The sequence below is a fragment of the Chiloscyllium plagiosum genome, unplaced genomic scaffold (assembly GCF_037043375.1).
Source record: "Chiloscyllium plagiosum isolate Xiang-an unplaced genomic scaffold, Cpla_swu_hap1 HiC_scaffold_18, whole genome shotgun sequence".
NCBI classification, from domain to species: Eukaryota; Metazoa; Chordata; class Chondrichthyes; order Orectolobiformes; family Hemiscylliidae; genus Chiloscyllium; species Chiloscyllium plagiosum.
In genome coordinates, this window is record NW_028270156.1 from 105450282 (window position 1) to 105472493 (window position 22212).

The following is a 22212-nucleotide window of genomic DNA, read 5'->3' on the forward strand; positions in this document are numbered from 1 at the left end:
ATGTGTCCCGGCTTTGCCAATATAAACGTTGTTTAACTCCCTACATTCCGTTGGTCTAACTATGATTCCACTCAGAATCACAAATGTGTCACAAAACACCTTAGCTGTGCTGGTTCTCCACAGAGATAAATGTGTTTCTCTTTTGGTATCATTCTCTTGCCTTCTCCCTGTAACTCGCCACCCTTTTATTTTCAACATAAACATCGAATTAGTTTTTAAGTAACTCGATTGAAACTGCGTCTTTGTCAATGTCAGGCAGTGGTTTATAGACCCTAACCACTGCCTATGTGAAAACGTTTCTCCTCATGCACATTTTTCTTCTTTTACTAATGACTTTAAATATCTGCCGAATCGTTCTCGATCCTTTCAGGCATAGGGGGCATTCTCACTTCCTTATTTCCTCTGTCTATCCCACTCATGTCTTGGAAAGGTTTAACAAGGCCAGATTTCGGCCTTCTGCTCTCCAAGGAAAACTGTCCCAACTTTCCAAATGACCTTTATTGTTGACATTCCTCATATACCAGACCGTTCCCATCAACCTGTTCAGCGCTGTTTCCAATCCGTTCCCGTGTCCACTTCTGAAAGGTTCAAACCCAGAACTGTGCAAACATCCAGACGGTGGAACTATTCAGAGTGGGATTGTGTGGGTCAACATCCTGAAACACTTGTTTCACTTTCACCGCATGTGGTACTGTGCAATGCCCACTACCATGACACTTATTACCCCTGAACTCAACGTTATTTCAAGGGGTGCAACTTTCATGATTTACACCTTGTTTTTATCAAACAGTTGATAGGACGACCGGGCAAAGTGAAATCAAACAACCAAGGCTTGATGGCGACCTGAAGTAAGACATTCTCACATGCCAGTATTAACTCAAGCTACTAAGCAATGATCAGGCGACATTCTTACGTTTCCAACACCAAACCAGCTCAAAGTCGCTCAGATCAAACTACATTACACTTTGCTGTCGGATTTCTAAGCTCCAAAGAGTTTCAAGAATATCACCTTCTTATTCCGTCTCCTTGTTCACGGGACAGTGCTGTTTATCCCTTTCGCTTGGACCCCATCGGCAGAGTATTCAGCTATTTCCCTCCAATGGCAGGCAGTGTGAGGGGAGGCAAGTGTGGATGTGCTCTCAAGCTCGCTCTGATCGGCACATCCAGTTCCATCAAGTGCTGGAAATCAGCAAGTTTGTTTGGGAACTTCCTGAAAATATCATTTATCTGAGAGTTGTCTGTTGGGAAAGACAGAATGTACTCCGGATTCTCTACACTAGGTAAATTCATGTGAGGGCATTTTTGTGCAGCCTGTTTGCTGTTCAGAATCCATCTTCACAGCAATCCTGCAGAAAGGCTTTTGTAACAGTGACATCGGTTTCTATGCTGCAATTGGGCAGCAGTTAACACCTGCCCTAGATGAAGAGAATGCGAATGAAACCCTCAGTCACTGAGAGTCATCCCCACGGCCCTGAGCTGCGGGGCTGCAGACATTCTAACGCGGAAGGGAGGGTTAAAATGAAACATTGTTACACCATCAGCCACTCTATCTCAGAGACAGGAGGAGGGACAGCATCAACGTGTGGCGCCACTCACGCGCCGACAGAAGCTGTTCAGCCCATCGAGTTCATGGCGACTCTCTGTCGCTTGTATATCTCTGTGGTTATTCATAATTGGCCATCTATGTCCTAATAATGCGGAACTGTGTCAGTGTCATAATGCTGTCTCCAACAAGTTGATCCAATTGTCACTCACGGCTTTTCATTTCACGGGGAGGACACTGCTGACCGAACCAGCGTAGGGAGTAACTGCAGGGCGTCATGCGCATAGAGCACTCTACAACTGGTATCGCTCACCTTCACCAGTTTATTCCCAGCTCTGGCAAATGATTTTGTGAATTAAATCAGAGCAGACCGACAGAGAACAGGAAAAGATCTTCCAGACCTTCACAGGTGTCTTTCCTCATTTGTGTAAATTTCCCGGGTGTATCGGTATGAAATATTCATTTCAGATACATTGAGTGAAAGGAAGCGGAAAGTGAAACAACATGCAATATTTAGAATGAAGCTATGTTATATAGGAACTCTAGCGGGGACAGTACACACACTGAAACCTGGAATTGTCAACGAGCGGAGGATGTTTTCAATCCATTAATTTCGGGGTTATGAGCCCAATACGCTCCCGCTGGGCCGCTCTGTTAGCGCTGACCACAGCAGGTTCCCGCAGTCTTCAGCTTTTCATCTGGCGTGTGGCATGGCAATCAGTGTCATGGGAGAGAAACGTGAACGCGCTCTTCAGCTCCATATCAAACACGGGTTTGGGGATCGGGGAGGAGGCTAGAGGGATTGGGAGTGATGCAAATTCTGGAAAGCTGTACAAAAGGGAGAATGCACATGCACAGGAACCCATCTTTCTTTTGGGAACCTTGTGCAAATAACGCCATCTGAAACAGATGAAACATTCTGAAGCAGAACTGCAGGGAAAGAGAGAGTCTCTCCCCGTCATCGGGAACTGTGTCTGTGTACTCCTCTAAGTTACAGCGAGGGCTCTGCTGTCTGATTCAGCATGGGATGTTACTGCAGCATATCCTGTCGCTCAGGCACACTGCACCTGATATGCATAAGCTTTATCACGTTACCCCAAGCTCAGAGAATAAATTTCACAGCTTACACCATCCCAGAGTGACAGTGAACAGAAGAAATCGTTTCAGACCATCATCTTTACACCCCTGGGAAGAAAACGGATGTCGGAGTGCAGACAATCTCTACTAGTGCTGTTGTTGTTGTCTGTGTGACAACAAGAGCAGGTACCAGGAAATGTTTATCTTGCTTCTTAAAACAGGCGTGAAAATTTGCAGAGCATAGACACATCTACCTGCTGTTAGTGAAATGATGAACAGCAGACTACAGTCCACAGAGTATGGTCTAATCTCTGGGTTATGGGCTCAGCACTCTCCAACTGTGACCCTCTGCTCACAGGATTTGAACACAAACAAATGACTCAGTGACAAATTCTGTTGAAACGGATTCTGTGCGGAATTGAAGGCGATGGAATGAAAAGCCGCTTGAGAGCGGGATGTAACATTATCTGTGAAGGGACTGTTTTCCAGACTCGAGGAGGGTGCGCAGTGCTGTTTCCATGGGTCTATATCAGGATAGATAGATTGAAACAGCGTCGGATGTCATTGTAGGGAGCCCTGTCGCTTAGACACACTGCACCTTTTGTACAATGGTGCAAAACCACGGACGTTTTGTGTAGAGGGGACAACTTCAAAATCGTTAATGCGGCAAAATTCACAAATGTGTGAAACAATAATGCAACCACAGAAATTGGTGTTACGTGACGGGGTACACCCCTCCGCAAATGTAAACCGACAAAACAGAAAGGATTCACCCCGTACTGTATTCTGTAAAAATTCAAGAGGCAAAGAACTATTCCAAAAATCACTATTTAAAGTTAAAAATAACAATTCTATTTTTTTTTAACATTTGACGGAGAATAATCAACTGATAACTACTTACAACTCATTTCTCTAAACCTTGTGCTCTACAATATCTTCCCCAACCCCGACCCCATTAACATTTACGAAAAAAATCAATTTACAAACCAGCTTGTTGTCGAATCTTTTCTTCGTATCTTTCTCTGTAGACTTTTTATTCCAGGTCGGTATTGATGTTTCTTTTCTATGCAATCTATTTCTCCAGATAGGCACATCTTGGAGATGTTACTAACATCCTCCATCTGTTGGTCTTTTAGATGCTCTCTTTGCCGTTCTTTGCCGCTCTGGGTAACTGTTCAAAATGGCCGATATTTGTCCCACAAAACGTCGGGTCGTTTCATTGGTTTTAACATTGTAAAAATACCACATCCAAACTTTATTTGGGCATAATTGAAACTGATTGGCCGAAGTCGAATTTGTTTTTGTATCCATGTAACACAGCTGTTAGTTGTTTCGACCTGATGTTATGTTGTTACCTTGTTTTGGACTCCTTGTGCTAGCCAGACATTTCAGCGTCATTAAAAGTACATTACACCACAACCTCATAACAATGGCATTTGCCAAGACAGTCTATTTCGCTCAACATCGCTCTCTGTCAATCTCATGTGCCTGAGATTTGAACAATCTCTGGTCTATGTTAATTAAAACTGCCCTATTCACATAACCTTAGATTTAACACACCCGGTTATGTATGTCTTACAATATTAATTGATTCCTCACTGTGTTACTTCAACACCCGTTGAGAAGAAATTAAAATGAGAACAACAGTAACCTGTATGACTGCGATTTGCCACAATGTTGCTGCAGCCAACCGATTCAGCTGCAAGCAAAATAGCCCACTCCTTTCCTGTGCCAGGAATGAGACTGCATAGCATAGTGGTCAGTTTTAATGAGTTGAATTAGACTCAGCTTCATTTCTCAGGACGAAATTTACTGGGATATAAAGAGATGATGATATAGACGGGGGTTGGGGTGTGGAATATAGTTAAAAAGGATATGGCCAGAGTTCCCTTGATACAAAATCGTTAGAGATGACGGAAACGAGGTTTATTGGGAGATAAAGCCACGAGAAAAGAAAAGAAGGGATTTAATTGGATGGTGGAATAGACGAAGAATCACGCGACACAAATCAGGAATGACTGATTTGTGTCCTATTGGAACTTTTCCAGCTGATGTGAGGTTGGAAAGGATAAATAGGAGGGAAATTCCCTCGTTCAGGTGAATGTATAACTAAAGGTTAAAGCTTCAATATCAGTGAGGAACGACAAAAAAGTTTACAGCAAGTACTTTTATTCTGAGAGTTATTGAAATCGGAGATGATTTTTCAGCAGAAGAAAACATGTTATGAGATGATTCCAGCATATTTGAAAGGCCACGTGCAGACACACAAGGAGCGACGATAACAGGGACAGGGATTCTGAGCTGCCTGAATGGGGAGGCAAAATGGACGCACTCACAAATTATTCAGCGTTCATCGGAAAGAAATTGCTAAATACATGCAACTGAGCATGTTAAGTGTAAGAAGATCTAATGGTGTTGAAAGGTGTAGCACCTGGTTCTCCGTGAACTACTAAAGATTGTTAATGTGCTGAGCTGTTTGTTTTAGCTTTGCATTAAGTGGAAGCCGGTTCGCTCAGTCTGCTGGATAACTGGTTTATGGTATAGAGTGAGACTAACAACGTGGGATAAAATGTCGCACTGTCTCAGTTTGTTATAAGGATAATCATCTCCTCTGCTCACGTGATCTGTAATACAATGTTGACTATAGTGAGTAGGAACGGACCTGTCGATGTCAAGCATCATTACCATTGCCATCTGTTGCCTTGAACATTTGGTCACAATGACCAGGAACGGGACTGATTCCTTTTAATACTCACTCATCTCCGTCCGAAAAATCCAGCGACAAGACTCATCCTTATTCCTGTTTGAACTCTTTGTTCCACACAGCATCAAAACTATTTGGCTTTACCAGATTCGGTGACAACATTCAATCTACGCAAAGAAATAAATCTAATTCCTTTCGAACGGTTAATTGAGCTGTGTGAGTTTGCAGCAAACAGGATGATATGAAACGAGTTTAAGAGCCTTTTTAAGAATGTAATCCAGTGCAGTGTTAGAGATTTGAAAAAGGTCATCAAGCTAAAATATCATCTCTGTTTCTCGATCCACAGATGGATAATTACTTGGGGAATATGTGCAGTTTTACAGTTAACAATTGATACCTTTCCCAAATCAGAAACTGGAGTTTTAGAATAGATGCTGCTTTATTCGACATTATTCTTCAACTATCCTTCAGTCTGATGCACCAATAATTCCTGATTAACGTCAGTAAAAGCATCCTTAGATAACGATTGGAATTACAACAGCGTTTTTACATGCTGTTAAGTACCAGGCGCTGATCAGTTGCTCCACTGGAGCTGCCGGCAGCAAGCCTAATCGTATTAACGTGCCCTAATCGTACCTCTGGGACCTTCGACCCACCTGTTCTACTTTTGCTGTGGTTCTGAAATTAAAGCTAAGGCAGAGGAGGACGAACTGATATGGACCTGTGACTTTTCGAGCATCAGGTTCAGGAGATGGGACATAGAAAAACGTTGTGCTAAATAGACTTGATTGAAAACTGGGTTTCTATAGGTCGCTGCGTTGTTTACAGACAGTGTTATATTATCGCTGTCACAGGACTTCTCATTCGGTCGGCTTCAGTTTGGCACAGAATTCGATTCAACGACACTTCACTATCTTCCTTCTGCATGTTCCTACAGACAACAAGAAATATACTGCACTCATCATCAATATTCAACATGGTTACATCCAAGGACATGTTGCAAAGGTTTCATGAATACTGAAGATATCAGAATGTCATGCAAGAGTAAATTGAATTTCAGTTTGAATTGTAAAGTGACAAAAATCCAGAGTAAGATCCAGAATGCCCGAAATTCATGATTATTACTGTGGCCAGAACTCTAGCCAGGCAAAGGGGAAATCTGTCCCTGAATCCCCAATATCCACACGGCCGTTCGCTCTATGTCTCCAGTTGGAAACCTGTGAGAAGGAACATGCAGTCTGACAGAGCGCCTGGGAGATCCCTCCACTGTCTGATCTAAAGCTACAACAGGAGCTGTGTATTCCAGCTGTGAGAGCGGTGGGATAAAGGGGAGTACCTTGGTATTCCGTGGTGTAGTTTCACAGGGTGCTCATCATGTTATTGTTTAAAACCCTCTGTCAGAAACAGCACAGACAGAGAGGAATAGGATGGGGCCATTTCACCCTTAAGCGCTACCCCCATTTGATATCATCATGGCTGACTGAACACGTCAATGTCTTTTCCCAGCCCATCCACATCAACCTGTCGCCCAAAGGCGAAAAGACACTGAATAAACCGAAACACTGTGCAGCTGTGGGAGGGAAATGTGTTTAGAGACAGTGGGCATCAGCAGTTGGTTTTGTGAATGAGCAGCGTATTCTGGACTGATCATGTTTCAAATAATGCAATTCCCTCAAAACTCACTACAAAGATTGTGATGAATCTTCTCTGGTCAGTCGCGGGGACGAGAACTCCAGACGATGGAAACTGACGACGAATAAGCAGAACAATCATTGATTCAGCGGAAATCTGAACTAAAATCCGATTCTGCTGGGACTCAAACCCAGATACATTGAATCACAATCTTAACAATGCAGTAGAATTCCAACACGACTTTCATTATGCCACAGAGGTGAGACAGCCTACATTTTACTGCACCCAACGTTACGGTGTTCAAGTCTTTCATCAAACATCTATTTATCCTCGCCCCACTTTCCAGTACCTGGTCCTTATCCGTACATGCTCTAGCTCCTCAGGTGTTCGGCTAAATACTCCTGAAGTGTTTGGATGACTCTTAGATTTACCACACGTTCACACAGTGAGTTCCAGACAAACAACACTCTCAGGATGCAAACGTTCTTCCGAAATCTTCTCTGAACATCCTCTCTCTAGCGTTTCAACTATATCCCTGGTTATTAACCCTTCCCATTAGAATTTTATTCCTGTCACACGTATCTATCCCCTTTCTGTGCACGTTAATCAATTCCTCTCTCAGATTTCTCCGCTGTCAGATTAAGAGCCCCAATCGAGCTCATCTATATTTGCAGTAACGAGAGTGTAGTGCTTTAAAAGTACAGAAGTCAGGCAGCATCCGAGGATCAGGAGAATCGATGTTTCAGGCATAAGCCATTCGTCAGGAATGAGACTTTTGTGTGGGGTTTGAGGGAGGAGAATGGGGTTAGTGGTCAGGTAGATGGGAAAGCGATAGGTGGATGAAGGTAAGGGAGAAGGTGATAGTTGAGAGGGGGATGATGGCCGGGTCCAGAGAGCAGTGCCGAGTTGGAGGCTTTGGACTGGGATAATGTGGGAGGAGGTGAAATGAAGAAGCTGTTGAAATACACATTTATTCCGTGTGGTTGTAGGGTCCTAATGTGGAATATGAGACGTTCTTCCTCCAGGCATTGGCTGGTAATGGAACGGCAGGGGCTTGTGTCCGAAGCATCGATTCTCCTGCTCCTCAGATACTGCCTGACGTGCTGTGCTCTTCCAGCACGATACTTTCGACTCTGAGCTCCAGCACCTGCAGCCCTCACTTTCGCTTATCTGCGCAGGGTGAATGGTCGAGCTCAGACACCACCTTGGTAAATCTCCTCTGACCACCCTCCCGTGCAAAAGAAAAGCAGAAATAACTGAACAAAACCAGCAGGTCTAGTGGATCTGAGGAGAGACTTTCGAGCCAAATGATCGGCCTTTGGAACGAATGGTATGTGTAGGTGGGCAGGGTCTAAAATGATTGAACTCAATGTTGGGTACTGAAGATTGTATGGTCTCTCAGTAGGAAATGACGTGCTGCTCTTCCAACTCGCGCTGTGCTATGCGGGAGCGCTGCAGCACACCAAACTGACATGGAGGCATGGGAACACAATGGGTTGCAGTCACAAGAACCTGGAACCTCAGGGTCTTAGTTTGCTTGCCGACAGAACGTAGGTGTACTCATGTTTGTCACCCGCTTTGTTTTTCTCACCACAGTCTCGATTAGACCACATTCTGAGCAGGAAATGCAGTTTGCTAAATTGAGTGATGGGCAGATAAATCAGTGGAACCTTCCACAGTGAAGGGAGACATCGTAAACGAGCAGAATTACACCTTCTGGGATTTCTTGTAATGGTGCTAACTGGGGAAGTGCTGGGGGTTAAGGAGGATTGGACGATGGTGTACAGAGAGCAATTGTCCTGCATAGTGCCGGTATTCAGTGGTGTGGGCCAGTGGGGAAAGGGCAGTAGAATGTATATCTTCCTGAGCTACCTGCTATAAGTAAACAGCTCACTACAGAGCAAAAGTATCAAATGATTTTCATTTCAACAACAGCACCAGGTACAGATTGAGAAGTTACGTGTTTGCACTGTCACTGTCACCCTGTCTCCCCGGGAGCAGTCGTACTCCCCCACGCTGATTCAGACAGCACAGTTCTTCCTGTGACTTGTCCCTTCGAGAATGGAAGGACAGGTATCAATAATCCGTACATGGAACGGAGTATCTGTATTGCTCAATAACAATTGCTTAACTATCCTAACTCCTTTTCAAATCACTTGACCCACATCCTTGTATGTCTTGGCATCATAAATTCACATTTGAATACTTCGGAAAGTTATGTGGACTTCTGCCTCTCCGACCCTTGCATACACTGTGTTCCCCATTTCAACGACCCACTGTTTGAAAACGTTTTTCCACGCATTCATTCTAATTTTTCCGCCTCTGACCTAAAATCGATGGCCTCCCGTGTTTGAAATCTCCATCAAAACAAAACATATATTTCAGTTTACGCTATTCATATCCCTCAGTACTTTGTACATTTTAATCATGCCCCTCTCAATCTCCTCTTCTCTAAGAAAAACACCTCCAGTTTATCCAATCTCTCTTCTTCAGCCAGACAATATCCTGGCAAATCTCCCCTGCATAACTACACACAATAGTCTCGCTAGAGCCGAATGAACAAGTGAAATAAATGATGCGAAAGTCGACAGAAACTGATGTTTTTTGAATAAAGTTTATTGTCTTCAATGCTTCCCTATTTCAATAATCGCTGGTCCATGTCAGTAAAAGCTGCGCCATGTGGATTGAGCTCACAACTGCAGTATCGAAATGGATCAACTGGTTTGAACGTCCCGATGGTAAGACTTGGGCATGGTCACACAGCAACAGTGAGCGCAGCACAGGCCTAACGAGATCAATGTGAAAGTGATTGTAAGGGAAATGGGAGGGGGGAACTTTAAGGAGGTATGTGTTTGCGGGAGGGAGGGAAATCTCCGAGAATGGTGAGTCTGGATCCTGTGTATCGATGCTATAGCAAAGATAGAAAGGGGGCAACAGAGCAGGGGGAAGAGGTATTTTTGATTAGTGATAACATTACAGCTGAGCTTCAAGAGGGTATTCCTGGGAGTACATCGAGGCAAGTTATGCAGGTGGAACTGAGAAATAAGAAAGGGATGATCTTCTTACTGGGATTGTACTATTGACCCCTCCTCACCCCTTCCCCAATAGTCAGCGGGGAATTGAGAAGCAAATTTACAAAGACATCACTTATCTGTAAGAATAGTATGGTTGTATACAAGACTTGACCTTTTTTATTCATTCACAGGATGTGGGTGTCACTGGCTGGGCCCAAAGGGCAGTCACATTGCTGTGGGACTGGAGTCACACATAGGCCAGATGTGGTAAGGATGGCAGATTAATTCCCTGAAGAATATTAGTGAATCTGATGGGTTTTTCTCCGCAACAAACGACAATGGATTCATAGTCTTTCATAGATTCCTAATTCCAAATTTTTATCGAATTCACATTCCACCATCTGCCGTAGCAGGCTTCACACCCAGAGCTCCAGAACGTTATCTGGGTATCTGGATTATCCGATTAGCGAAAATATCACTAGGCCATTTGGCAGTGTGAGTGACTGAGGTATCCGTTGGACAGCACATCAGCACCAAAATTCCCATGGTCTCTGCGGAACATAGAAAGGGCTGGGGAGGGAAATGTATTCCTGGTGGTGGGGTCTGACTTTAGGTAGCGGATAAGTCGCTTTATCTGGTGATATGTGGGGTGGCAAGTGAGGACCGGTGGATTATATTCTTCTTGTGGTTGGAGGGCTGATGTAAAGGCGAAGGTGCAGGAAGTGGAGGATATGCATTGAAGGGCATTGTTGATCACGTGGAAGGGAGATGTGGTGCTTGAAGTAGGAAACCTTTCTGCGAAGCCCTGGAGTGGAATTGCTTCTCTTGGGAGCAGATATGGCAGAAGCAGAGGAATTGAGAGTACAGGATCACGTTTTTACTGAATATACTCGAGGGTAATCAGGAGAGCAAAAAGGGGACATGACATATCTCTAGGAAATAGTTTAAGGAGAATCCAAAGAGATTTTTCAAATAAATTAAGGATAAAATAATAATCAGGCAGAGAATAGGACACCTTGAAGATCAAGAAGGCCATCTATGGAACAACAGGAGATGGGAGAGAGACTATGCTATTCTGTTCTAGAGAGTTTGGAGAAATAAATAGTGATAACTTGAAAAGTATCCATATTACAGAGGAGGTGGTACTTGATGTCTTAAATCGTAGCAAGGTGTATCCCACAAACTTGTGGAAAGCTGGGAAAGTGATAGCAGTGCCCCTCCCTGAGATATTTATATCATCGTTTATGACAGGTGAGGTGTTGGAAGATGTGTGCCATTATTTTAAAAAAGTAGTAAGGAAAGGCCAGGGAGCAAGAGGACAGTCATCCTGACGACTGTGGCAGGCAAGTTGTTGGAAGGGATTCTGAGGGATAGGATTTACATGTATTTGCATGTAAAGACGAGGAATGATTAGTGAAGTCAACGTGGCTTTGTGTGTGGGAAATTCTCTCTCTCTAACTTGATTGAGTTTTTTTGAAGGCAGACTGTGGACGTTGTCTATATGGACACTGAGCAGACTGGTTAGCAAGGTTAGATAACATTGAATGTTGGGAGAACCAGACATTTGGATACCAAACTGGCTTGAAGGGAGGCGGCAGAGAGTGGTGATGGAGGGTTGATTTGTGGACTGGAGGCCTGTGAGCAGCAGTGTGCTGCAGGAATGGATATGGGTCCTTAAATAAATGACTTGGATGTGAATATGAGGTATGGTCAGTAGGTTTACAGAAGACACCGAAATTGGAGGTGTAGTGGACAGTGAAGAAGGTTAGTTCAGAATACAACAGGATCTTGATCAGATGGGCCAATGGAGCAAGGAATGGCAGATGGAATTCAATTTAGATAAATGTGAGCTGTTGTATTTTGGAAATGCAAATCAGGGCAGGACGTATGCACTTAATGGTAAAATCCTGGGGAGTGTTGCTGAACAAAGAAACCATGGTGTGCAGTTTCATTGTTCCTTGAAAGTGGTGTTGCAGGTAGGAAGGCTAGTGAAGGTGGCGTTTGGTACACTTAAATTGTTTGGTCAATGCATTGAATACAGAAGCTGGGACGTCATATTGTGGCTGGACAGGACATTGATTAAGCCATTCAGGAATTCTGTTTTAAGTTCAAAATTCCCTGTTTTGGGAAGGGTGTTGTGAATCTTGAAAGAGTTCAGACAAGATTTACAACAATTTTGCCAGGGTTGGAGAATTTGAGCTAAAGGGAGAGGCTGAATAGGGTGGGGTTAATTTCCCTGGAGAGTCAAAGACTGAGAGGTGATTTTACGGAGATTTATAAAATCACGAGGGGCATGGATATGGTGAACAGCCGGAGTCTTTTCCTCCCAGGTTAGATGGGTCCAAAACAAGAGCACATGGGCTTAAGTTGAGAGGACAAAAGTTTAAAACGGATCGAAGGGGCTACGTGTTCAAGCTGAGCATGGCGTATGTGTGGAATGAGCTGCCAGATGAAGTAGTGGAGGCTGATAGAATTACAACATTTAAAATGCATCCGATTGGGTAAATGAATAGGAAGGGTTTCGAATGATACGGACTAATAGCTAGCAAACGGGACTCCATTAGTTTAGGATTCCTATTTGGCATTGACCAATTGGACCAAAGGTCTGTTTCTGTGCTGTACATCTGACACTAATAAATGAAAATAACATGTATCCTTCTTTTGTGGAGAGCTAGCAGAAGCACAGATAATTATCCTTGGAGCTGAGAATGTTAAGCAATGATTTCGACCAGGTGCAGATTTGTTTCCAAGGTATTTAATTTGCAGAGGGAGAGAGGAATTGTTAACAACGTCACAATTTTAGTAACTATTTTCAAGTAATTGGCAACTAATGCAGGGTGAATATGTGAACATTATTTTATTCAGTAAGTTCTGAGCATCTGGAACAGTCTGAATGCAGCTGGACACAGATTCAGCAGTTAGTCATAAACAGATTTGGAATTTTACTTTTTAAGCAAAGATTTGGGGGGCTATGGGCAAATGGGAGGGGAGTTGGGACAGATTTGCAGCATCTGCAGAGGGAGAGAGTATAGCCCCAATGGGCTGAATAGCCCCCTGCCCCATGCTCTGTGATACTGCCCCATTCACTGTGAATGATGAAGCTCATCCCAGGGCAGAGAGGGAGGATACCACCACTCACCTCACAATGGGCCTCAGGTTATTGATGTCAGCGCAGGCCAATAGGAGGCAGAGGGTTGGACTTGTACACGAGGCAGTACCAGTTTATCTTCCAACCAATCGGAGTGAAAGAGGGTATCCTTAAGGCGGGAATTAAAGAAAGGCACATGTAGCAGAGATTTGAGAAACTGGAGGAGATTAGAGATAGGGAGCGTTCTGTGGCTGGAGAGGAATTATATAAATAAGGAAGAGTTGTGAGACTGGATGAGGTGACAGTGATCGGGAGAGTTGTGAGGATCGAGGAATTTGGAGATAGTGAGAATTAGAGTCCTAATGTTATACAGCAAGGAAACAGGCCCTGTGGTCCAACCAGTCCATGCCGACCATAATTCCAAACTGAACTAATTGAACCTGCCTCTGTTTAGTCCACATCCATCCAAATATTTCCTATTTACGAACTTATCTGAATGTATATAAATATTATAATTGTATTCACAACTATCACTTCCTCTGGAAGTTCATTCCACACGTGTAATTTTTAAAAAAAAAACCTAATGTCTTTTCTCAAATCTTTCTCATCTCTTCTCAAAATGAAAGCACTAGAATTTTGAATTCCCCTCTCTCCCGGCCATTCACCTTTATCTACACTCTTCACGATTGCATAAACCTTTTAATAAGGTCACCCCTCAACCTCCTAAACTCCAGTGAAAAAAGTCCCACCCTTTCCTAATAACACAATCGCTCCATTCCCATTAACATTCCAGTAAATCCCTTCTGAACCTGCTCCGATTTAATGATATCCTTCCTATAACAGCACAACCAGAGCTGGGTTTAGAATTCCAGAAGAGGCCTCCCTAACATCCGCAACAACCTCAACATAACGTCCCAACTCCTGTACTCAAAGGTGTTAACAATGAAGGTAAGTGTGCTTGAACACCTTCTTAACCACCCTGTCTACATGTAACACGAACTTCAAAGAGATGAAGCCCTCGGTCTCTTTGTTCCATATCACTACTCAACGCCTTACTTGTAATGAGTGTAAGTCCTCCCTTCGTTTGTTTTATCAAGATGTAATATTTTGCATTTATTCCAATCCAAAACTCCTTTGAGTATACAGGCAGTAGGAGTATAATTAAGAGGGAAATCAGGAGGCAAAAAAGGGGACGCGAGATAGCTTTGGAAGATAGGGTTAAGGATAATCCAAATGGCTTTTATAAATACATGAAGAACAAAAGGCTAACTAGGGAGAAAATAGAGACCCTCAAAGATCAGCAAGGCAGCCATTGTGTGGAACTGCAAGCGATGGGCGAGGTAGGGAAACAAGTATTTTGCGTCAGTGTTTACTGTGAAGAAGTACATGGGAGATATTGAATGTGGGGAAATAAATGGTGACATCTTGAAAAAAAGTCCATATGACAGAGGAGGAGGAGGTGCTGGATGAGTGTCCAAGGAGCGGGTGCAGGGGAAAAGGATTCACATTTTTGGATCATTGGGATCAACTCTGGGGAAGAGTTGACCTGTGTAAGAAGGATGGATTGTACCTGATTTGGAAGATGTCTAATATCGAGGCAGGGAGATTTGTTAATGCTACTCGGGAGGCAGTAAACCAGCGAGGAGTAGGTGTGATAGCAAATAGATAGTGGGAAAAGAGGTATCTCTGAGGCTGGTACAGTTCAGAAGGCAAATAGTCATTGCAGGCAAGGTCAAGGCACAGAACAAGGTGGGATTTAGCAGTTACACTGCATTTATTTCAATGCAAGAGGCCTGACAGGGAAGGCAAATGAGCTCAGGGTATGGTTTTGAACATGGCACTGGGATATCATGGGTATTATAGAAAGGACTAGCAGCTTAATGTTTCCGGGTATAGATGCTATAGGAAGAATAGAAAGGAGGACAAGAGGAGAGGGAGTGGCATTTTTGATTAGGAACAGCATTATGGTTGTGCTTAGGGAGGAAATTCCTGGGAGTACGTCCAGTGAAGTTATTTGGGTGGAACTGGGAAATAAGGAATGGATGATCTCCTTATTGGGGTTGTCTGCGTGGGTTTCATCTGGGTGCTCTGGTTTCCTCCCACAGTGGAAAGATATGCTGGGTAGGTTTGATTATCCTGGCTGAATTGCCACAGTGTTCAGGGATGTGCAGGTTGGGTGGGTTATCCAGGCTGAATTGCGTACAGAGTTCAGGGATGTGTAGGTTGGGTGGATTATCCAGGTTGAATTGCCCACATGTTCAGGGATGTGCAGGTTGGGTGAATTATCCAGGCTGAATTGCCCATAGTGTTCAGGGATGTGCAGGTTGGGTGAATTATCCAGCCTGAATTGCCCATAGTGTTCAGGGATGTGCAGGTTGGGTGAATTATCCAGGCTGAATTGCCCAGAGTGTTCAGGGATGTGTAGGTTGGGTGGATTATCCAGGCTGAATTGCCCACATGTTCAGGGATGTGTAGGTTGGGTGGATTATCCAGGCTGAATTGCCCACATGTTCAGGGATGTGTAGGTTGGGTGGATTATCCAGGTTGAATTGCCCACATGTTCAGGGATGTGTAGGTTGGGTGGATTATCCAGGCTGAATTGCCCACAGAGTTCAGGGATGTGCATTGTGGCCCTGGGAAATGCAACGTTGCAGGGGAAGGTTAGGCGGCTCTGAGGGTCAGTGCCGATGTGATGAGATGAATGGTCTTATTCCACACTGTCGGGATTCTCTGATAATTCTACCAGTTTTAAAATAGTTACAGAAAATAATAGACCAGATCTAAAAGTTAAGGTTCTAAATTAGACAAAGGCCAATTTTAACAGCACAAGGCAAGCACTTTCAAAATTTGTTTGCGGAAGGTTATTCCCAGGGAAAGAGACAGCTGGAAAGTGGGAACATGAGAACATAAGGAATAAGAGCAGGAGTAAGCCATCTGGCCCCTCAAGCCTGCTCTGCCATCTACAAGATCAGGGCTGATCTTTTCATGGCCTCAGCTCCACATTCCTGCTCTCTCACCAGAGCCCTTTATTCCTTTCCTGCTCACAAATCTACATTTTGCCTTCAAGGCGTTCAAGTTGATAACGTCAAATGCTGCACTCGGCAGGGAATTCCACAGATTCACAACCCTTTACCTGAAGAAGCTCCGCCTGAACTCAGTCCTAAATCTGCTTTACTTATTTTGAGGTTATGCTCTAGTTTGACCCGCCTCCAGTGGAAATAACCTCCCTGCTTCTGTCTTATCTACTTCCTTCAAAGTTTTAATTTTTCCTCTCCAACCTCCCATTCTTCTAAATTACAATGACTATAGAACCAGTTTTCTCAATCTCTCCACATACGCCAACCCACTCAATTCCCAACTCAAGCTAGTGAACCTCCTGTGCCAGTACATCCTTGCTAATGTAAGGGGACCAAACCTGTACACAGTACTCCAGGTGTGGCCTCCCCAGCACACTGTATATCTGCAGCATAACCATCCCTCTAGCAATGAAGGACAATATTCCCTTCACTGTCTTAATTACCTGCTGCACCTGCAAACCAACTTCCTGTGATTCATGCACAAGGACACCCAGCTCCCTCTGTACAGCAGCCCGCTGCAATTTTTCACCAGTTCGTCATCTGTTTGCTGTTAGTCCAACTAAAATGGATAACCTCACATTTCCCAACATTGTCCTCCATCCACCAGATCCTTACCCACTCACTTAACCTATCTGTATCCCTGTGCAGACTGACAGTGGTTTCTACAGACATTGCTCTACCTCATCTTTGTATCAAATGTGAACTCTGACACCGTATACTTGGTCCTCAACTCCAAAACATTTGTGTAAATTATAAACCATTGTAGTGCCAAAAGTAATCCAAACACCCATTTATCCCCGTTCTTTATTTTTTGTTGGTTTACCGATCCTGTATCAATGATAATACATTACCCACAATGCCGTGCATCTTTACCATATACAGCAGCCTTTGTGTGACAACTTGTCGAGTACCTTCTAGAAATCCAGATACACCACATCCACCGAGTACCCCATGTCCAACGTGCTCGTCGGATCTTCAAATAATTCCAGTAAATGCGTTATACATGACCTACCTTCCATGAATCCATGCTGTGTCTGCTCAATGATACAATTTCTACCCAGATATCTCACCACTACTTCTTTGAGAGATTCAAGCATTTTCTCCACTACAGAAGTTAAGCTAACGGGTCCTTTTTGAAAAATAGTGGCACCACATTTGCAGCTTCCATTCTGTCAAAACCATCCCAGAATCCAACAAATTTTAGTGGATTATTACGAGTTGTATTTGTTATTTCCCCCCGCCCCACCCCCGCCATCTCCTTTTTCCCTGGGGTGCATTCTTTTTAGATTAGATTACTTACAGTGTGGAAACAGGCCCTTCGGCCCAACAAGTCCACACCGACCCGCTGAAGCGTAACCCACCCAGACCCATTCCCCTATATTTACCCCTTCATCTAACACTACGGGAAATTTAGCATGGCCAATTTGCCTAACCTGCACATTTTTTGGATTGTGGAAGGAAACCGGAGCACCCGGAGGAAACCCACGCAGACACGGGGAGAACGTGCAAACTCCACACAGTCAGTCGCCTGAGGCGGGAATTGAACCCGGGTCTCTGGCGCTGAGAGGCAACAGTGCTAACCACTGTGCCACCGTGCCGCCCACAGCCTAAAGGTAGATGGGCCAGGAGACCCATCTACCTTTAGGCTGTTATCTTTCCCAACATTACCTCTTTACTGGGAATGATTGCTTCTCTGTCCTCATCTGCCATTGCCTCCATAGGCCTGCGACAATGCGAGTACATAGACAGTATGTTCCTGTTAATGCCAAGGCTGATAGGTGTAGAGAATGCTGCCTGTCGAGAGAAATTGTGGGCCTGGTCAAGAAAATGAAGGAGGGATATGGCAGGTACAGACAGCTGAGTTTGTGTGAATCCCTAGAGGAGTATAGGGGCAGTAGGAGTATACTCGAGGTAAACCAGGAGGGCAAAAAGGGGACATGAGATAGCATTAGGAAATAGGTTTAAGGAGAATCCAAAGTGATTGTACAAATACACTAAGGACAAACGAGTAACCAGGCAGAGAATAGGTACCCGCAAAAATCATCAAGGCTGTCTGTGGAACCGCAGGAGGTGGGAGAGATTCTATATGAGATTCTTTTACTGTAAGTGGATGTGGCAGCTAGAGTGTTTGGAGAAATAAATAGCGATCACGTGACAAGTGTCCATATTACCGAGGAGGGGGTACTGGATGTCTTAAACGGTAGCAAGGTGGAATAATCCCTGGGACCTGCTCAGGTGTAACCCAGAACTTTGTGGGAATCTAGGGAAGTGTTTGCTGGACCCCTCGCTGAGATATTTGTGTCATTGATAGTCACAGGTGAGGTGCTGGAAGATGGGCGCAATTATTTGAGAAAGGTGGGAAGGAAAGGCCAGGGAACAATAGACCAGTGAGCCTGAAATCAGTGGCACAGAAGTTGTTGGATGTGATTCTCAGGGACATGATTTACATGTAATTGGAAAGGCAAGAAGTGATGAGGGAGAGGCAGCATGGCTTTGTATATGGAAGTCACTAACTTGGACTCCAGGAAGACACACGGTTCTACATAACAGACCGGTTAGCAAGTTTGAGACTGTAGAATACAGGGAGGACTAGCTATTTAGATACAGAATTGTCTAGAAGGTCATAGAGATGTATAACATGGAAACAGACCCTTCAGTCCGGACCGTCCATGCCAACAACTTAGCCAACCCAACAACTGTGTGAGAAATATGCTGTCAGGCTGGGTGCTGGGTCCACTGCTTTTTGTCATTTATATCAATGATTTTTATGTGAATATATGAGGTATGGTTAGTAGGTTTACACTAGACACCAAAATTGGAGGTGTAATGGGCAGTGAAGAAGGTTACCTCAGTACAATGGGACTTCAATTAAATGGGCGAAGGAGGGGCAGATGGGTTTAATTTAGATAAATGAGGTTCTGCATTTTGGAAAAGCAAATCAGAGCAGGGCTTGTACACTTAATGAGGAGGTCCTAGTGAGTGTTGCTGAACAAAGAGACCTTGGAATGCAGGTTCACACTTCCTTGAAAGTGGAATCTTAGGTAGGCTAGTGAAGAAGATGTTTTGTATTGAGTATAGGAGTTGCGACATTATTTTGGAGCTGTACAGGGCATTGATTCACCTACTTCTCGAATTCTGCTTTCACTCCTGGTCTCCCCGCTATAGGAATGATGTTGTGAACCTTGAAAGGATTCAGACAAGATGCACAAAGATGTTGCCAGGGTTGGGAGTTTGAGATATAGGGAGAGGCTGAATTGGCTGGGGCTGTTTTCCCTGGGGCATCGGATGCTGAGAGGTGACCTCAGTGGTTGATACACTCGTGAGGGAGATGGTTAGGGTGAACAGCCAGGGTCTTTTTCCCACGTTAGGTGGGTCCAAAACCAGAGAGCACAGGCTTAAGGTGTGAGGGAAAAGATTTAAAAGGGATGTGAGGGGCAATGTTTTCAAGCTGAACATGGTATGTGTATGGAATGAGCTGCCAGAGAAAGTGTGGAGGCTGGTACAGTTACAACATTTAAAAGGCATCTGATTGGATATGTGATCAGGCAAGTTTCAGAAGGATATGAGCCAAGTCCTGGCAAATGGGATGAGATTAATTTAGGATATCTGGTGGGCATGGACAAGTTGGACCAAGGGGTCTGTTTCTGTGCTATACATTTCTATGACACTAATAAATTAAAATTAAGATCGGTTTCTCTTTTATGGAGAGTTAGCAGAAGGTCAGAAAATTCTCCTTGGAGCTGAGAAGGTTAAGCAGTGATTTCAACGAGGAGCAGAATTGTTTCCAGGAAATTTAATTTACAGAGAGACAGCATGAGAAATTATTAACATTGTCACAATTTTTATGAACTAATTTCAGGTAAGTGGCAAATAATGCAGGGTAAAAACGAAGATTATTTTACTCAGTAAGTTCTGCGCGTCTGGAACAGTTTGATTGACAGCTGGATGCAGATTCAGTAGTTATTGTCAAAACAAATTTGCAAATTTCCTTTTTAAAGGAAGGATTTGGAGGGCTATGTCCAAATGGAAGGTGAGTTGGGACTGACTGGCACCATCTCCAGAGGGAGAGTGTACAGCCCCATTGGGCTGAATAGCCCCCAGCCCCTGTGCTCTGATATACTGTCCCATTCACTGAATGACGAAGCTCATCACAGGGCAGAGCCATAGACATGTACAGCATGAAAACACACTCTTTGTTTAAACTGGTCTATGCAGACCAGATATCCCAACCTAATCTAGTCCCATTTGCCAACACTTGGCACATGTCCCTCTACTCCCTTACTATTCATATACCCATCCAGATGCCAAATGGTATAATTGTACCAATCTCCTCCACTTCCCGAGAGAAGATTCCATCCACGCACCAACTCCACTGTGAAAGAAATTGCCCCTCAGATCCATTTTAAGTCTTTCCCTTCTCATCTTAAACCTATGCCCTCTCGCTCTGGACTCCTCCATCCCAGGGAAGAGACCTTGTCTATTTATCCTATCCATGCCCCTCATGATTTAATAAACCTTTGAGGTCACCCCTCAGCCGCTGATGCACCTGGGAGGATCCCACCAATTTTGTCACAATGGAGCCTGGCTGATTGACACAATTTCAGACCAATAGGACAGTTGGCGTGATCCTCCAGCCAATAGAAGTGAATGAGGGGTGGGTCCAGCGGGCCAACACATGACCATCAGCTTTGCAAGCGCAGTGTCACTGTGAGGGGTCTCAGTGAATGTGAAGGGACTGGGAGGGTTGATTTGCACTGTTTCAGTCTGCTAGACCTGAAAAGAATACTCGGGGTAAATTAAAACCAAAAAAACTGCGGATGTTGTAAATCACACACAACAACCAGAAGGTACTAGAAAAGCACAGCAGATCTGACAGCATCTGTGAAGAGAAATCAGTTTGCATTTTGGATCCGGTGACCCTACCTCAGGTACTGATATTACTGAGAAAAAACTATTGGTTTATATGGAGAAGGTAGGGGTTAAGGAGTAAATGATAGGTGGGGATAGAGTCCAAAGAGAGAGTGAGAGGAGCAGTTGGACAAAGGAGTGAATATCAACCTGGCTGGGGGAGGGTAAATAGCTGTTTATGGGGACTGTTAGCGGCTAACCATAGGTAGTGTGTAATAGCAGGCTATGTAATAACAAGGCCTGGTATGTGGGGTAGGGGGCAAATAAACTAGAACGTGGGAGAGTTCAGGACCTAAAATGATTGAATTCGATGTTGAAGACAGAGGATTGCAGGGTCCCCGAGTGGGAGATGAGGTGTTGTTCTTCCAGCTTGATTTAAAGTGTGGGGCTGGAAAAGCACAGCAATTCAGGCAGCATCCAAAGAGCAGGAGAATCGACATATTGGGCATATAAGCACTTCATCAGAAATGTGAGAGTGGGGGAAGCGGGCTGAGAGATAAATAGGGAGGGGTGTGTGGGGTTGGGGGCAAGGGAGATAGGGAGAGACTAGGTAGAGGTAGATGGGGTCGTGGTGAGAGGGTGGAATGGATAATTGTGAAAGAAGATGGACAGGTGGGACAGTTCAAGAGGCCAGTGCCGAGTTGGAGGGTTGAATCTGTGATAAGGTGGGGGAGAGGAGATGAGGAAACCTTGATGCCGTGTGGTTGATAAGTTCCAAGGTGGAAGATGAGGTGTTCTTCCTCCAGGCGTTGGGTGGCTCTGATTTGGGGTTGGATGACACCCAGGAATTGCATGTCCTTGGCAGCGTGGCGGCGGAGGGGGGTAGCTGAAGTTGTTGGCCACAGGGCAGTGGGGTTGGTTGGTGCATGTTCCCTGAAATATTCCACAAGTTGGCATCCTGACTCCCCACTGTGGAGGAGACCACATCGAGCGCAAAGGACACAAAAAGTGAGGTGTTTGGATGTGCAGAAAAATCTCTGCTGGATATGAGAGGATCCTGTGGTGCCTTGGATGGAGGTGAGGGGTGAGGTGTGGGCACAGGTGGCAAATGAAGGTGCTGAGAGTGGAGGATAGTTTGGTGGGTCGCATGGATCTAATGAGGAAGTCACAGAGGGAATGGTCTCTGGAATGCTGAAAGGGGTGGGGAGGGAAATATATCTCTGGTGGTG